At 45.2% G+C, this 16,815-nt stretch overlaps 1 pseudogene; it reads left to right on the forward strand.

The window, feature by feature from the left end:
- The first annotated feature begins 15,234 nt into the window (after nt 1-15,234).
- Nucleotides 15,235-16,612, forward strand: LOC146176716 (uncharacterized; annotated as a pseudogene).
- Nucleotides 16,613-16,815: the final 203 nt, after the last annotated feature.

A 16,815-nucleotide genomic window follows, 5' to 3' on the forward strand; every position in this document is an offset into this window, starting at 1 on the left:
CTGTCGGGCTCCTAATAAAAAGACTATTATATGTAATTTTACAATAGAACACATAATAAATACCACACACAAGAAAGGCGAATGAACTCTCCATTTTTCAATCTACACAAGCAGCAGTGTTTTCGCAGACGAAATGTCATCCTTAGCTAGTAAGTAGTATAGATAGGGAGTGTCAACCACTCTTGCTACCACCAAAAATCTCGTAACCACCAGGAATCGAGTCAACCTCCTTCCTTTCTTCAGTCGAGCATGCCAACTACTCCACTCAGCTTTTTATTTTCATCAATTTATATAACGTTGAGAAATTTGCTGCCTACCCCACAGTTCATGGACTAAGCCGCGCTGACTGCCTAAGAAAGCGTGTGCGATTCGCCTTGCCTAGCGTAAGGAAACTAGAGGGCGCTTGTGGAAATGACATCGATTACATTAAGCAATAAAAGAGATAAAAATAGTTGTGGTTTAGCTCTGGTTAACCCTAGCTGAATTGCAAAAGCTGCCGCGGAAGCTGCTTTTTCTTGCTAAAATATTCCCCAATCCCGCCCTATCAGTTTAAGGTGTTACATTATTGGGGACATTTAAGCTCATCTTTTAAGAGTATGACGCGAGTGCGTAAGCTGCCAGCTCAGATATGAATGAGAAGGCTGCAATGCTGCTGAACAGAATCTGGAGCGAAAGCATTAGCTTCTTCTTCTTCTTCCTTGATATTTGGCTCATACCCACGAAGGAGGATTGGCCAGGGTTCAGTGTGGACTGCCAAATGTCCTACACAAACTGAATTAGTGTATTAAAGTAATTAACAATTACACAAAAACATAAGTTTTAAGATCACAAAAGTTATTGAATGAAAAAATATGAAGCAAAAAATTGGAGTTTTGTAAATTTGGAATGCAATTAGCAAGGGAATCTGTCCGTAGCTGTGATGTAGTTATGTAAGTACTGACAAATTTGAGGCAACGCAAATCCTTTCGCACTCGCACCGAAGGAGAGTAGAAGCGGGACCGACAACGTAAATCCCAAGCGTGCAATTGGAGTTTCTAAATGCACCCTCCTGTGATGTGAAAACCTTCGGCAAGCGAGAAGGAAGTGATCAATATTTTCAATTTCGCCGCAAGCCTCACAAAGGTTTGTGGGGCTGATCCCACATCTACATAAATAAAGATTTAGGCGAGGAATCCTGCTACTCAGGAGAGTCATCATGATGAGCACAACACGAGATAGAACTTTGGACCGTAAACTAGTAAACAACGCCAAATATGCAGCTTCGCTACGCTCCTCCCTCAAATCAAACCTTTATTCATGTAGGACCGACAAAGCACAAAAGGTATTTTCCTCAATTGCGAATGCTACTGTAGATTCCCAGTTCACTGTGCGGTCTACAGTAAACAATATGTCGCCATCCCCATGGTGGAGTGACGCGAGTGAGAAAGCCTTCCATCGTAGAAAAGCAACATGGAAAAGCCTTTCTTATAACCAGAGCCCAGTAAACTGGATAAACTACAAATTTTGTTCGGCGTCATTCAAAAGAGTCATAGCGCAGGCAAAGGACGAGTACAACGAAAATTTAAATACTTATTTATCAAACCCTAAGCAGAGGAAGGCTTTGTATCATTTCATGGAACGAAATAGAAACTCGCACCTTTCTCAGTCATTAAGTTCAGTAGTGTTGTCTCCACAGGAGGCAAAGGATAAGTTGGAACAAATTGCGCAAGGACTAGCATTACATTTCCAGGAGCAGTGCAGAGTTCCCTTGCACGCTCCCATTTTCTGCTCAGACTATGTTGAGGTTGATAGGTCAGAACTCTTATCTGTATTTCTTCCAGGAAAAACTCGGCTCCAGGTTGGGACGGGGTTACGGTAGGTATGCTCAAAATTTTAGCAAATGATTTCACTCAGGATCTCCTGGATCTGGTTAATGAATCATTAGAATCTGCATGGCTGCCGCACGTCTGGAAAGTGGCGAAAATTATATTGCTCTTGAAAGACCCTGCTAAAGGATTTCATGTTGAAAACATTTTGCCGATAGCTTTGACTTCGAATCTAGTAAAATTTATAGAAAGAATTGTGCATGGCCGCCTCTCAAAGCATATCTCATAGGTTAATGCTTTGAGTTCTTCCCAGATTGGTTTCCGCAATGGATGCTCAATATGGTCTGCACATGTAGATTTAGAAAGCAGGATTCGTCTTGCAATGTACAACAAGGAGGTATCAGTGTTAGTGACGCTCGATATTGCTAAGGCCTATGACAGCATTGAACATTCCATTCCTCTTAACAAGTTGTCATTATTACGTCCTCAGTTCTACATTTATGCGTGGATCAGGGAATTTTTGAAAGGACGAGAATTCTTTTGCACTGATGGCTCATTAATCTCAGACACCTAGGCACAGACAAGAGGGGCGCCTCAGGGCTCTGTGCTCTCCCCACTCCTTTTTAATATATTATTGTGCGATATTGCGGTTCATCCTGATGTCACAGTAAATGTATATGCAGATGACATAGCATTCTTCGCCTCTGCAAAAGATATTCATGACCTATATCGTTCACTACAGGCTTACCTAAATGCACTTGAGGTCTGGTTGGACAAAATTAAATTGGTTTTAAATGTGTCCAAAAGTAGTGTGCTAGTTTTTAAAACCATAACCCTCTTATATGTTTCGTTAAACTACCGCTCAGATGTCACACCTCAAGTGGAATCTGTGTGGTGTTTAGGCATTACGTATGATGCTAGTATGGATTGGAGGCTTTACATCAAGTCTAATGTTCGGAAAGGTGAACGTGCCCTTGGTAGACTGACACGGATAAGTAACAGGAAATTCGGTATGCGTCGAGATACTCTTCTACTTTTGTACAAAGCCTATGTGAGACCGATTCAGGAATTTGGCTGCATTCTTTTTTCTGGGTGTCCAAAATATAAGCTGCATCCTTTGCTTCTTTTAGAAAGACGGGCGCTGCGCTTCTGCCTAGGGCTTCCACAGTCAGTCTCTACCACTGTTCGATACTTGGAGGCCCGCATTCCGTACCTTAACTCCTGTTTCCGCCTTTTAACTGTCAGATCATTCTTGCGATCATTTGAGACTACTCCTGGTGTGGCTATACCTATTTTTGCGTCAAACCCCGCCCTCTTTCTCACTCACCAGTGGCCAAGGGTCTGCAAGCCCCAGGTTGTTTTTACGCAGAGCATTTTAACAAACATTGCTGTGGAGCTTGCTTCTATATGTCCTATTGGTTGCTCAACGTCCTTAGTGGATATAAATTATGATTCTATATTTCCATCTAATGTGAAGCACTTACCTTAAAGTCTAATATCCAGTCTTCTATGTCAACACCTTGAAAAGTTTCCTGATCACATTGTAATTGCCACTGATGCGTCTGTGATTGCGCACAAAGCTGCGATTGGAATTTTTTCGGAGTCTCTTTCCTGGAGTTTTTCGGTGCGTGTCCCGGATTACACACCGATACTTCTAGCAGAGTTTATGATAATTGGGCTAGCGCTACTGAAAGTTCCCTGCAGTCAATGAAAAATAATTTTTCTATCAGACTCTTTCTGTTTTGTTGTCACTGGAGTCAGCACGGGATGCTCTGTTGAGCCGCTCACTAAAGTATTTCATACCGGGGTGGGTGAAAGAAATACGCTTCATCTGGGTCCGCGGACACAGCGGTGTTTTCCAGAATGAAGCGGCAGATTTCTTGGCTAAATCAGCTATTGATGCATCTGTTTCATGTAGCATCCCTAATATCACCATTTTTGGAATGTCCTGTTTCCGGCAATATCAATACCTAGCCGCTACAAGCAAGGATTCTTTGCTATCTACAGCCAAATACCAGCATCTCATATACTCATGGAACGTTCGAGCATGTAAATCACGGCAGTGTGAGATAAGCATTAGTTGAAGGTGACCGAGCGTTCTTCGTCTTCTTCGTCGTCTTCGTCTTCCTCTTCTTCGTCTTAGCCTTCTTCGTCATCGTCTTCTTTGCGGCTATTCAAGGTCATTCATGGCTGCGGCCACGGTCTACGCGACGGGCAGAAGCTTGGCGTAGTATTGCTATCTCAACAAAATTGAACAAAACATATGGGAGACGCATAAACTCCGCATTATAAGGTATGCGGCGATAACGTAAGCTACCATTGCAAATATTACGCGCGGGTTTATCTAAGACTTATGATTATGCCTGCTCGGTTAGTTGCAATGTGAACGTGGGGGTGCTGGCAGGCTGATTATGATAATGTCACCCGTGTTAGGTATTGTTGCTACTGACTGCAAGGGGCGATTAGTGACAACGAGCATGACCACGCGAAGTGCGCGTGAGCTTTAACTGAGGCCGCTTGACTTCGCTCCGAATCCTTCTACTGCCTCCTCCTTCCGAATGCAGTAGGCCTGTATTTGGCTCTGTCCATTTCAATTGTCGCCTTGGGTCGTTGGCAGCTCTCATCTTTGTCAGCAGGAGCTGTCGGCATAGGCAGTAGGCAGAGGGTGTCATGCTGTTGAGAACGATAGTAAAAATTAAGTTATTAAACCTTGTTACCGCCGGGAATCGAACCTCCGCACCTTGGATTCCCTGCCGGGTGCTTCACCAACTGCGCCACGCCCCGGATTGTAAAACACTCTTCGTAATTCCCTTTGTCTACAAAGAGGATGATGGCGGGATTCCGCGGGTGACAGATACTGCGCATTTTCTTCGCTCTAAACGAATTATAGAACGGCGGAGAACTTTGATACGTTCAATGGAACGCTGGTTGTGTTCGACATGGGGCGCGCGATGTACCATCACGAGAGGTCAAGACGTAGCCAGGCGATTCATGCATATACGAAGGTGGCGTGTGATCCTCCACCTGGCGTGTGATCCCGGCGTCCATACAGCACTTTTCATTTTCCGCTTCCTCGATTGCCGCACCACACAGCAAACGAGCACACCCAGATGTCTGGAAGTCGTTAGTGTAATAGGCATCAGAGGCGTTTGAAATTGAATGAAAGGAGAGAAAAGGTGCAGTATGTCACAAAATTCTCCGCGGACATATGCACCACACCGTAAAAGAAGGGATGAAGGTGGGAGTGAAAGAGGAGAGGGAGTTAGAGGTGCTGTATTGGAGGGCTACGCTTCACCGCGCTGTAATCAATTTCGCCGAATCGCAATTTGGAGACACACCTCAGTTTTGCATGTCTCCCCTCGGGACCGATCCGGGAGGCCAAAGAGATCCGCGCCCTTGGCCTCTCATACACCACCAACGCAGGGTTGACACCAATCTGGCCGAACATCACATGGTGGGAGACCAGGTGGGCCGTATGGTCCGTCGTGTCTCCAACAAGCGGGGCGGATTACGAAGCAAGGATGCAATGCTGCTTGCCCATGCTTATTTAACGACCAGAATCCTCTACTCGACCCCTACTTGTATCTGCGTAAACACGATGATGATGAGTTGGAGGCCATCCACCGGAAAGTGATCAAGCGGGCCTCGACCGTCCGGTCAGTCCGTCCAACCAGACTTCTGGCTGTGGGCGCGGTGAACACTTTCCGGGAGCTAGGAGAAGCCCACATACTAAGCCAATACACGCGTCTTACACAGACCACGTCCGGTCGCCGCCTCTTCACCGACTACACATCGGTTGGTTGGTTCACAGGAAGGGAAACGCGCAGTATCTGTCACACTTGCTTTGTGGACACCTGAACCGCGCCGTAAGGGGAGGTAGGAAGGTGGGAGTGAAAGTGGAAAGAGAGAAAGGGGACCCGTAGTGGAGAGCTACGGAGTAATTTCGACCACCTGGGGATCTTTAATGTGCGCTGACATCGCACAGCACACGGACGCCACTTCGTTTCGCCTCCATCGAAACGCAGCCGCCGTGGTCGGGTTCGAACCCGGGAACTCCGGCACAGTGGTCGGGCGTCTTACCACTGCGCTACCCCGGCGGGGCAACATCAAACACAATTACCACTTTGAGAAAAGGGTGAGAGTGCCAGAACTCTGGAGACGCGCCCTCCGGGTCCGACCCCTTCCCCGCAACATGTCTAAAGAAGACCATAAGTGTCATCTCCAGGCGCGCGCGGAAGCGATGGAACGATACTATGGTCACCAGCAAAACGTGTAATGTGTGGATGCTGTCTGCCTGTACCGGCTACAATCGTACACAACACAAACACGGTTTACGAGCTAACTTTCAAAGCCTACAGCGCAACTGACGCGGAGAAGATTGCTATCGCTCTGCCTCTCAGTATTCCCAAGTCGAAACACATCATCACCCACTCGCGAGGGGCCTGTCGGAACTATAGGCTGGAATGGGCTCCCCCGCTTGCGCGGCGTATACTGCAATCTAGCTGCCGATACCTAGACCCAACTCCGCATAACCTCATTTTGGCACCCGGACACCAGGGACTCAATGGAAACGAACAGGCCGATCAGGCCACCCGCGCACTCTCTCCCCGGACTATCTCCCTGTCCTTAGAAGCCTACTCCCAATCAGACAAACTGGCCCTTACAATCAAAGATATCACCAATTACTGCAAAGAGGAGCACAGGCGCTACCCGGCCTCTTGTAAAGGACTGTATCGCACTGACGAGAGCCCCCTCATCAAAATCTTTGCCAATGCTGTACTGTGCCCAGCGGTGCTTAAACATTTCAACCCGTCCTTTGATGGAGCGTGCCAGTACTGTGGGAAGGTGGCTGACACCTTCCACTTGGTTTGGGAGTGCCAGTCAAACCCATATATCACCCTCAACCCCAATCCAACTAGTGAGGACTGGGAGGCGGCCCTGCTCGGCTGTCGACACTTCAAGGCTCAAAAGGCCTTGGTTCAACGGATGCGGGCGGCGTTGCTTGCCAATGGGGTCCCGGAATAGGGGTTCCACCTAGTATTGTGACGGGGAGGAGGCCGATACATCTCTACCCAAACACCTCTCTGTAATCATTTAATTGTTAATAAATGTTTTAACTCCCACCACCACTTTAGTGGTGAAGTGCCCTCTAGAATTTTTGCTTGAGATTGTCAGTCGTCGAGCAACATTTTTTAAATACACGTTAACATGTGTCAAGACATTTGCGAGATTCAAGTTTAAATATAAGCCTAATATTCAGAATACTGAAAGGTTTTAGCGAGACACCTCTTCAGTGCTTTGGGCCTATAACTGCGTGGAAATATGGTGGCTTTCCATATTTCATTAAAGGAAGGATAATGGCATTCTTCAAAGTCTGCGGTGTTTCTCCTGACATCCAGACTTTCAATGAATTCAAAAATGCCTGAAGTGAACATTCGAAAAATGAACTAGCATTTGATAGCTTGTTTTGATTGGGCATGGTTCTGTCTGTTCACTGGAAGATCTGTATTTTAATTTTTAGTGTAAAGGGACTGTTATATGATTCGTGAAAATTAACCGTTGCAGGCAATTTTTGCCTTTCCGCTTGGCTTTTATACATGAAAAATTACTGAAAAACGTGATGAGCTAAATATCATGAAAATATGCGTACCTAAAATGTCTTCTTGCTCTTTAATGCTTGCCTGAAAATTTGGGTCTTTAAGAAGAGGAACTGTAAAAAAGTGATAAACGTCATTTATTTATTAACTTGCGCCGACATATTTTTGGATGTTATCTGATTGTATTAGATGTCACTTAATGTTTTCATAGCGCTTTTCGAGCAATGTGACTCACGTATACCATGTTCTAGCTTTGACTTTTTTAAAAATGATAAGGCTTTCCTCTGTAGGTACCTCCTAAATGTACTCCATGCCTTGTTTTGTTTTTATTGCAAAGCAATACTACTTTAGCTACCACCTCAGCCCGTCAAAAGGCGCGGCGGTGGCAGCCACGCTTGACCTTTAGCGTGACCTGGCTGTGTGACGTCATACCATCTGCGTAAGAGTGGGGGCTCAACTCGCGCCGTCGCCTTGCGCGGTGGCAGTTACGGCCTGACTCCGTTCCACTCATTAGTGGCGCTGCGCGCTACACGACGTCATACTATCTGTGTAAGAGCGGGGCTCACTCGCGCCGTCGCCTTGCGCGGTGGCAGTGTCCGCCTGACCTCTGGTCCTCTCACCAGTGGCGCTGCGCGCTGCGTGACGTCATACCATCTGTGTAAGAGCGGGGGCTCACCGTCGCCTTGCGCGGTTGCAGTTACGCCCTGACTCGCTCCTCTCGTCAAGCCATGAGATGCCGCCTACAGTCAAATCGCTTAAGCAGGCTTCAAAGAGGAAGCAAAAGTGAGCCACAGAGACAGAAGAAGAGCGAGAAGAACGGCATTACAAGCAACGAGCGAAAGAAGCAGCTAGCTGGAAAAGGCGGTCAATGTCTTCGGTAGCAGAATCGACGACAGAAGCAGGAGAGGAAGGTACGAATTTGTCCGATAGTTTGGAACGTGCATCTACTAGCAGCACTACCAGTTCGGCGACTAAAGTAGTGAAAGGCGAAAGCCTGAGAAGTGTCACCTTGTCTAGCGTTCTTGAATATTCCACACTTAAACGCGCGCCAAGAAACGCCACGCGACAGGAGAGATGGCGTACAATCCAAACGCACACTTGTCGGAGAATGTGTCAGATACTGCGCCTTTCTTCCAGACGTATGTAAAACCATAGCTAAACAGTACAGTCAAGCGTCACCATAGCCATAACAGCAAACATAACCACATAACCGGAGCATCACCATGGTGAATATAGCATAGCCAAGCATCACCACATGCGGTACAATAGTAGTACCACGTATTGCTTCGCCATCACCTGGCTTAACAAGCTAAGCCACAGCCAATTTTTTTCTTTGCCTCTTAGGAATCTAGCGTTTACGAAACGTAATAGTTCTATTGCAACTACTGGTCTATTGAGGCATAGCTTTGAGTGCGGCAGCTAATGTAGAAGTTATAAAACTTTCATTCAGTTCGTCAACATTAAGATATCCTGAAAAAAGCTTTCTAAAGTAGCTTTTTCTTTTAAATTTTAGTCAGCTAAATGCAGCTTCCAACGTCGCGGTTTAGTTTGAATGATAGATGTAGATGTCTAAGATAATTTACATGGGAGCGGTCACCTACCTACAGCTATCAGATTAACAACATAAAAAGCGAATTTAAATGGAATGTCTTAGATAATTTACATTCGAGCGATCACCTACCTAAACCTAGGTGGTCGAAATTCCTCCGTAGCCCTCCACTACGGCTCATTTTCCTCTCTTTCCACTTAAACTCCCACCTTCCTCCCTTTCCTTACGGTGCGGTTCAGGTGTTCACTGAAACAAGTGTGACACATACTGCGCCTCCCCTTCCTGTGAACCAATTATTATTAAAAAGATAGACAACTGAACATAAATTAATTGAGCTCATTTTCCCGAGCTGGGTGAGCAGTATGTGGGTTTCTTGCCTCTTGTGTCAGTTTTTTGCTGCCCTAGAATTACGAGTGGGCGTTAAAATCTCCAAGTAATAAACATCGATCTGACAATTCATTTAAAAGGTATTCAATATCATGGAGTGTTAAATTGCCTTGTGGCTATGTTTATACGCTGCAAATTGTGATTGTTTTTAAAGACGTGTTACAGCTACCGCTTCTAACCTACTTCTGAGCCTGTGTTCACAACTGCGATATGGTTTTGTACTATGATGGAAGACCGTAGACAGGTTGCATGTATGCTCTCGGTCATGGCGGAAGACTATAATTCTGCAGGATATTCGTGTATTCGGACTCAAGTTGTTTTCCTGTAAAGATAAGGCTACAGGTGCACTATTAACATGCTCTTTATGTCTTCTAAGTTGTTAAGCAGTCCTTTGCAATTATTATTTATTACACAAACCATCGTCTTTAATATGGGTGAAGCAGGAGACAAGGTTGTTTTTGGCTCTTTGGTTCGGGGCTTGCCTTTTTTTATATTCCAACGAGTCCCACCACGTTCCAGATGACAATGGCACAGGACTATTCTGGGGCTTCGTGTCAATCTCATGCTCCGATGCGGTGGCCGACCTCTGACAGCACACAGGAACGTTCGAAGTAGGCGTCGTCGTGTGAGGAGGGGCCTTCGTCCCCGCTGATCTGGAGGGTTGCGAAGCCTGGTGTGGAGGTGTTGGAGCAGCTTCAGCTCCATCCGCTTCAGCCGCGGATGCCCTGAACCAGATCACTACATGTGACCTGGGCAGAAGCCGATGTCTGCTGTGACACTGCACCTTGTTGCATCACAACGGAATAAGTTGAATTTAGGATCAACCAAAGCATCTTTCTCGCCTCTCCGAATATAATTTTCTTAGTTACTTTTGGGATTATTATCTCATTTTTTGTTTTCTATTTTGAGTAAGATAGCGGTAGACTGGATGGTTGCCCTCACAGTCTACGCAGAGGTGTGGGTCCCTTTGACAGTCATTATGGGCATGTTCGTTGGAAGCACATTTGGCGAAGGTGAGTTGGCCTCGGTAGCTCTGATAGCTATGGCTATAGCTTTGACAATTGTAGCAGTGGCGTGGATTTTAGATGTAATGTCTGAGTGGGAGTTTTGTGTAGCCTACTTCAACTGAGTCGTGAAGTGTTCAGAAAGCAAAATTCAAGAAGATGTGCTTGGTTTGGGTCTCGTTGTTGTCTCCCCTGATTTTGATACGGTAGACACTGGTAACATTTTGTTCCTTTAGTCCATATATTTGTTCAGTCATATACTTAATGTCATTATCTGAAAAGACCCCACGAACTGTTTGCAGTGACCGGTGTGGGCTGATTTTGTCTGTGGTATCTCCAATTGACGTAATCGCTCAAAGCTCTCCACATTGTTGGTAATAGAGAACTTTTTGAAGAGGCCACTATTTGGTAAATGTGTTTTGAAACTCTGGCAACGGCGTCTGAGAGAGTCTTTGTCAGTAGGAATGGAGAGCTGTTCGGCATTTTTATCCGGATGTTTATAGTGGACCATGTGCAAACGTGGGAAGCACTTTACATACTTGGAAAATATTTTGGTTGTCAAGAACTTGGTTGGAGGGCGATCAGTTGCAGAAATGGAAGAAGCGAGATATTTTGTTTGCTTATAAGTCCCGCTGCCCACCATGGTTTCCACCAAAAGGACGGGACTGGGGATTTGAAGAAACACCAGCCCACGCATGCTGTAAACATAAGGTTAACCCTCACCGCCTGGAAATGAGATGAAAAGAAGAAGTTTGGAGAAGGCAGGAAAGTTGTAAGAAAGAAGATAAGAAAGCAAAAGGTTTGGGGGAGGAGAGGAAAAGGCGATTGCCAATTTCCCCCGAGTGTGTCAGCCCGAAGGTGCCGTCAAAGGGAAATGTGGTATAAAATGGTGTGTTGCCCCGCCGAAGGGTCTTAAATGTCCAAACACTTGGCATCGGCTAAACCACCAGGATCCCGTTTATCCTTATCATGTCGATGCTACGCATGGCTAGGCGTGGAAGTTCGGGGTTCTTGGTGTCGCACAGTAAACGCAAACATCTGCTTTAACAGATGCCCCTGCGGTAAACACTGACAGAGGAAACAAGCAGCTCATTGACAGAGGAAACAAACTTGACGCCAAGAACCATATGGTAGAAAAGATATTTCGCAATTTTTGCAGCCACCGAATGCTAGCAAATAGCAGCTACCTCACAGACGCGGCCACAGATATACCGCAGTCTCCACAAAAATGGCCATGCGGTGGCGCGCTTGTCGGAAGAAAATGGTCGCGAGCATGAATGGCTGAAAACTGTGGCCTGTAGGCGTTTAAGCATCTGCAACATGTTGATTTTGCTCCCTTTTTTTCTTATCATCATAATAAACCAACAAGCTATCGCAAGCATTTGCCTTTGGAAGGTAGCCTTACTTTATGAATCAAGAGCAGACCGCAACAGATCAATGTTTACGCGGTACATGCTCAATACAAGTTTTTTTTTTTTAATAAGCCACTTTAGCAGCAAAACAGCGCGAATAGGAAGACTCTAGCGGACAGATTCGTTAATGATTGTTTTCATATTCACTACATACTTTCAAAACTTTTTGCCGATAAAAACGATTTCCTTAAAATTAACGCACTAGCGCCATTCGAAGCTGCTTTAGGGGGCAGATGGTTACCTGACGACAAGCTAATATTTTGAAGCGCTCAACTTTGTCGCTTTGGATAGGACGGCCATGCTTACTGATAGCTGTAACGCCTTTTTTTTGTGCGAATTCCGCGTGCCCCGCAGTATGTTTTGGGGTCACAACCATGTGCTCCTTACTTGTTGACAGTTCCTTGAGTATTGTACCTACCGCTCTTTTGTCTGTGTTCCACAGGGTTGCAATACTGCAATACATGTGCTAGCGCTCTATTACATCGCAGTCTGAAATAACATATTTGCGTCAGTAGACGCTTCATATGTCTTCAAATAGGATTTTCGATGCATTTATTTTGCTGACCTCACTGCCTGTCAAGTTTCCAAAAAGTTATTGACTTCTCGGAGCACGGCTTTTTTGAAGCCAGCAACCACTGTGCGCATGGCCCGACGCTAGCATGTAGTACTCAATCATTGCACGCCCCACACTTGGCGCAAGTTATGTTTTCGACTGACAGGCAAACTCGGGCGTAAGAGTCGAATATTGAAAATACCCAACTTCAACTCGAAACTTGCATGGCAGGCGCAGCTGCAGTGTGGGACATGACTTCGAGCTGCGGCAAAATTCAATTTTACAATTTTATTGTCGTATATTTTCAGCACTTCCAGCTTAATTCGTGCCTGCCAAAAGTGCAGCCCCACTCTCTGGACGACGTCGTGGCAAGATTGTATGGCGGGCCTCTTATGATCAGATCTGAGAGGAATTATCATGCGCTCTCAGTTACTATAAGACAAGCACAAATTCGGAAAGCATTTACAAGGACAAGTGCATCTGACTCGAGTAGCCAGCTAGAATAGCAGCTTGGGCATGTTGGTTATGCATCTTGAGGATAACAGCGCGGGACACAGGACGGGAGCACAAGATTAGAGGACGACACAACGAGCGCTGTTGTGTCGTCCTCTAATCTTGTGCTCCCGTCCTGTGTCCCGCGCTGTTATCCTCAAGGTCGAGTAGACAGTTTTGACACACACTGTGAATGACGTCTCCGACGCAAATATATTGATACGTGAGGAGGCAGTGGCTTGTTCAGTTTACAAGCTAACGGCCATTTGTGGTTATATGAATAAAATGCCCTGTGGCGCATCATTCGCTTTTTGAGATGTGTTGATGAGACATGCACTGTAATAAATTTTACTTAAAATCGAAAAACTGGCACGGCTAATGTTTTGATGATATTACTATATGTGACGTAGGAAGACAAATGAAAGAGGAAAATTGGGTATGGTTAGTCGCTTAGATATTATATGGTCGTACAAGAGCAGACAAGTATGCACCACTCGTCTGTCATCGCAGTATCAATTGTGGGTAATGGTTGTACATGATTCTGCAAATTTATTTTAGAGCCATCGAATCATTATTTCCACTCGCTCTGTCAGCACGCACATGGCAAGTGGAGGTTTCGTCGCTCAAGTAATGTTTACTTGCCACGAAAGGCCCCCTGCTGATCACGCGGTCATGTACGCTCTTACTCGATCCCGAAGCAAATCATAGAAAATTACAACCTGTGCTGAAGCGCATTCACTCCACATTGTTTACACTGCAGAAGGATTGTAAGTACTGGAAAGCGCGTAGCATAATGTGGAAGCCATGGCGGATAATTAATGTTTATGCCTTTAATACTGTGACACAGCGCATAAGTTTTTTTGAACACATAGCTAGCTTACTTGACTGTGACCGACAGTGCTAATGGGTGACTTCAACTGTGTTTGCAACCCCATAGATCGTTCTAGTCCAGACGCACGCAGTGACAGGAGTGGGGAACTTTTGTTCCGTGTTGCAGAAGATGCGGGACTTGTTGATACAGGGGTGTCTTGCCGTGCTTTTAGATCATTCAGCCACACTCAGGGGCATTCTCACGCTCATCTAGACCGTATCTATGCATCTTGTACGTTAGTTTCCCGCTGGCTTGTTTGCGAAACTATACCGGTTTCGTTTTCTGATCATAGCATGGTAGTAGCCCGGCTCGGTGGCAATGACCATTCAAAGTTTAGGCCGCAGTGGGAACTTTGGAAGTTCCCACTGAATGATTAAGAATTTATCATTCGTGTGCGCTCACAGCTCCAATCATGTTTTTCCAGAAATCTACCATTGTTCGCCGCTTGGGAAATGTTCAAGCAAGAAGTACGTGCGATAGCAATTGAACTTGGCTCAATTAAATCTATCTACAGGAAACATCAGGAGGAGACACTTAACAAAAACTTGTGCAACCTGTATGAGCTAGAATGTGAATCCCCTGGATCATATACGGACGAAATTGCTAGTGCCAGAAGTGAGTTACAAAGGCATGATGTGGAACGATACAGGGGTGCCTTAATTCGATCTCGTGTCAAGCGTGCTTTGCACTGCGAACGGCCGACGCGGCAAGCTTTGCTCGATGAGCATCATCATGCGACTGCAAAGCTGATTCCGGGAATTACGCGTAATGGCACATTGATTACGAGTACGTATGAGGTTACGTCCGCATTCGTGGATTATTACTCGATGTTGTTTAGTGCCACTCCTCCTGTAAGAAATTCTAACATCTCGCGTTTCACATCCCTGGTGACCCCTTTATCAGAAGATGATTGTTCTGTAATTAGTAGCTCTTTCACGCAGCAAGAGGTAGAAGTGGCAATTGATCAATTACCTCTCTCAAAAACGCCTAGTCCTGATGGCATTTCCTCTGAATTTTACAAAGCTTTTAAACTGTTCTTGCTCCTATCCTGCTAGATGTCTTCGCGATAAGTTTTGATCTAGAAGCCCTTCCCGAGACTTTTACAAAATGCCACACAGTCCTAATTCCAAAGAGTACTGATGAACAAAAATTACGCTCAGTGGAAGGCTATAGACCAATCACACTGGCAAATGTGGATTACAAGATTTTCACCAAAATTTTATCAAATCGCCTACAGTTCGCAATGTCGGTTCTCAATGGCCCTCACCAGACGTGCGGCTTGAGGGGCCGAGCCATACAAGGTAATGTACATATTGCGCGCACAGTACTCGAATCGTGCTCCTGCTCTCATGACCAGGTTGCTTTACTTCAGGTCGACCTCGCAAAAGCATTTGATCAAGTTCGTCATTCATTCCTGTTTTCTCTTCTGGAACGAGCGAACGTTGGTTCTGTAGTACTGAAGGGGGTGCAACTTTGCTATAGAAATTGTTCGACTCGGCTAATTGTAAATGGCCACCTATCAAGCCCCATATCAATCAACTCTTCTGTGAAGCAAGGCTGTCCAATGTCTCCACTGCTTTTTGCTCTTTACTTGGAACCGCTTTGTCAATGTTTTACATAACAGTAGTATTCATGGCTTCCCTCTGACAAACCAAGCACTGACAAACCAAGCATAGAAAAAGTTATATCCAGCATAGAAGAATTTGGCGTTGTTTCCTGTGCTCAGATGCATCACTGCAAGAGTTCCGGCCTTTGGTTTGCTTCGTGGGGCTCAACGCCACCCCTATATGCAGGAATTAAATGGTCATGTGTGCCCCCTAAATATCTAGGCGTTCCACTGCATGCATTTAAGTCAAGTTCAAATTACTGGAAAGAGCGCGTTCCAGTAGTCCAGCGTTATGCTAATGCATTTGTCCCCTATCCGCTTTCAATATTCGGTCGGGCTCAGGCTTGCAACATGTTTTTGGCAACAAAACTTTATTACGTGCTTCAAGTCCTCCACTATTCTAGGCATTACATCCAGCGTTTTCACCGAATATTTGCGACGTTTATTTGGTCATCCAATTTTGAACCGATTCGGCGTGATAACCTTTTAGACCTGTTTGTGCAGGAGGGCTCGGCTTAGTGCATCTGTATGTAAGGCAGTTAGTTGCCCGTTTCTTCTTTTTTTCGTGATTGTTCACATCCAATTATTAGAGCATTCCTACAAGTTAATTCACGAATCTGCTTCCCGACTTAGTGGTTTCTTCAGATTTTACTGGTCGCCCGCAGTTACTAGGATTTATGCAGAAAGTTTATGCTTCGGTGAGTTTTTTGACAGTACAATTCTCGAATGAGTGCTTATATTCTGTTTCGCGCAAGATACTATACAAGGATTTGGTAGCAATCCTTTTTCCGCCACAACTGTATCGTTTTTTATACTTAGGCTTTACGGGTCATGATGTTTTAAAAAGGGTGCGCAAAATACAGATTTCTCCTTGCACGAAAGCATTTTTCTTTATATTACACACCGAAGCTCTACCTGTTAACACATGGCTCCATAGAAAAAATATTTTTGTATCTTCTGTAAACTGCCGTCTGTGTGATGTGCCCGAAACAATTGAGCACTGTTTCATTAATTTCAAAGACGCAATTCTTTTCTGGGATGTGCTGCAAAGAACTCTAAAGAAAGACTTTGTTCTAAATTCGTACAGTGTGCGGTATCTTGCTGTTACACAATCTGATTACGAACCATATGACATGTTTTTCCTTATTGGACTTCATAGCTTGTGGAAGACACGCATGTCAGATTGCAACGCTGAACCTGTTGTTCCACCTAGACTCCATTTTAGCAGAATGATGCTGCAACTGAAGGACACTTATGATGAAAATGACTTTCAACCTGATTGGTTTCCGCTGGTGACACGGTGCTTATTTTTGCCTGCCTTTTAAAAAGTTGTGTCTTCTGTTGTGCATCTCAGCAATGGCGGAAGGAATTGTAAATAGTCTGTGTACAAACCCTTTCAGTATAATAAATACCATGTCAGAAAAAAAGATACCTCATGGCTGAGTGGTAGCGTCTCCGACTCACACTCCGGAGACCCTGGTTCGATTCCCACCTAGCCCATCCCATCTTGGAAGTTGCTTTTTATTTATGAAGTGCATG

Source organism: Amblyomma maculatum, chromosome 10 (assembly GCF_055883805.1).
Source record: "Amblyomma maculatum isolate TAMU_Amacu chromosome 10, ASM5588380v1, whole genome shotgun sequence".
In the NCBI taxonomy this organism is placed as follows: domain Eukaryota; kingdom Metazoa; phylum Arthropoda; class Arachnida; order Ixodida; family Ixodidae; genus Amblyomma; species Amblyomma maculatum.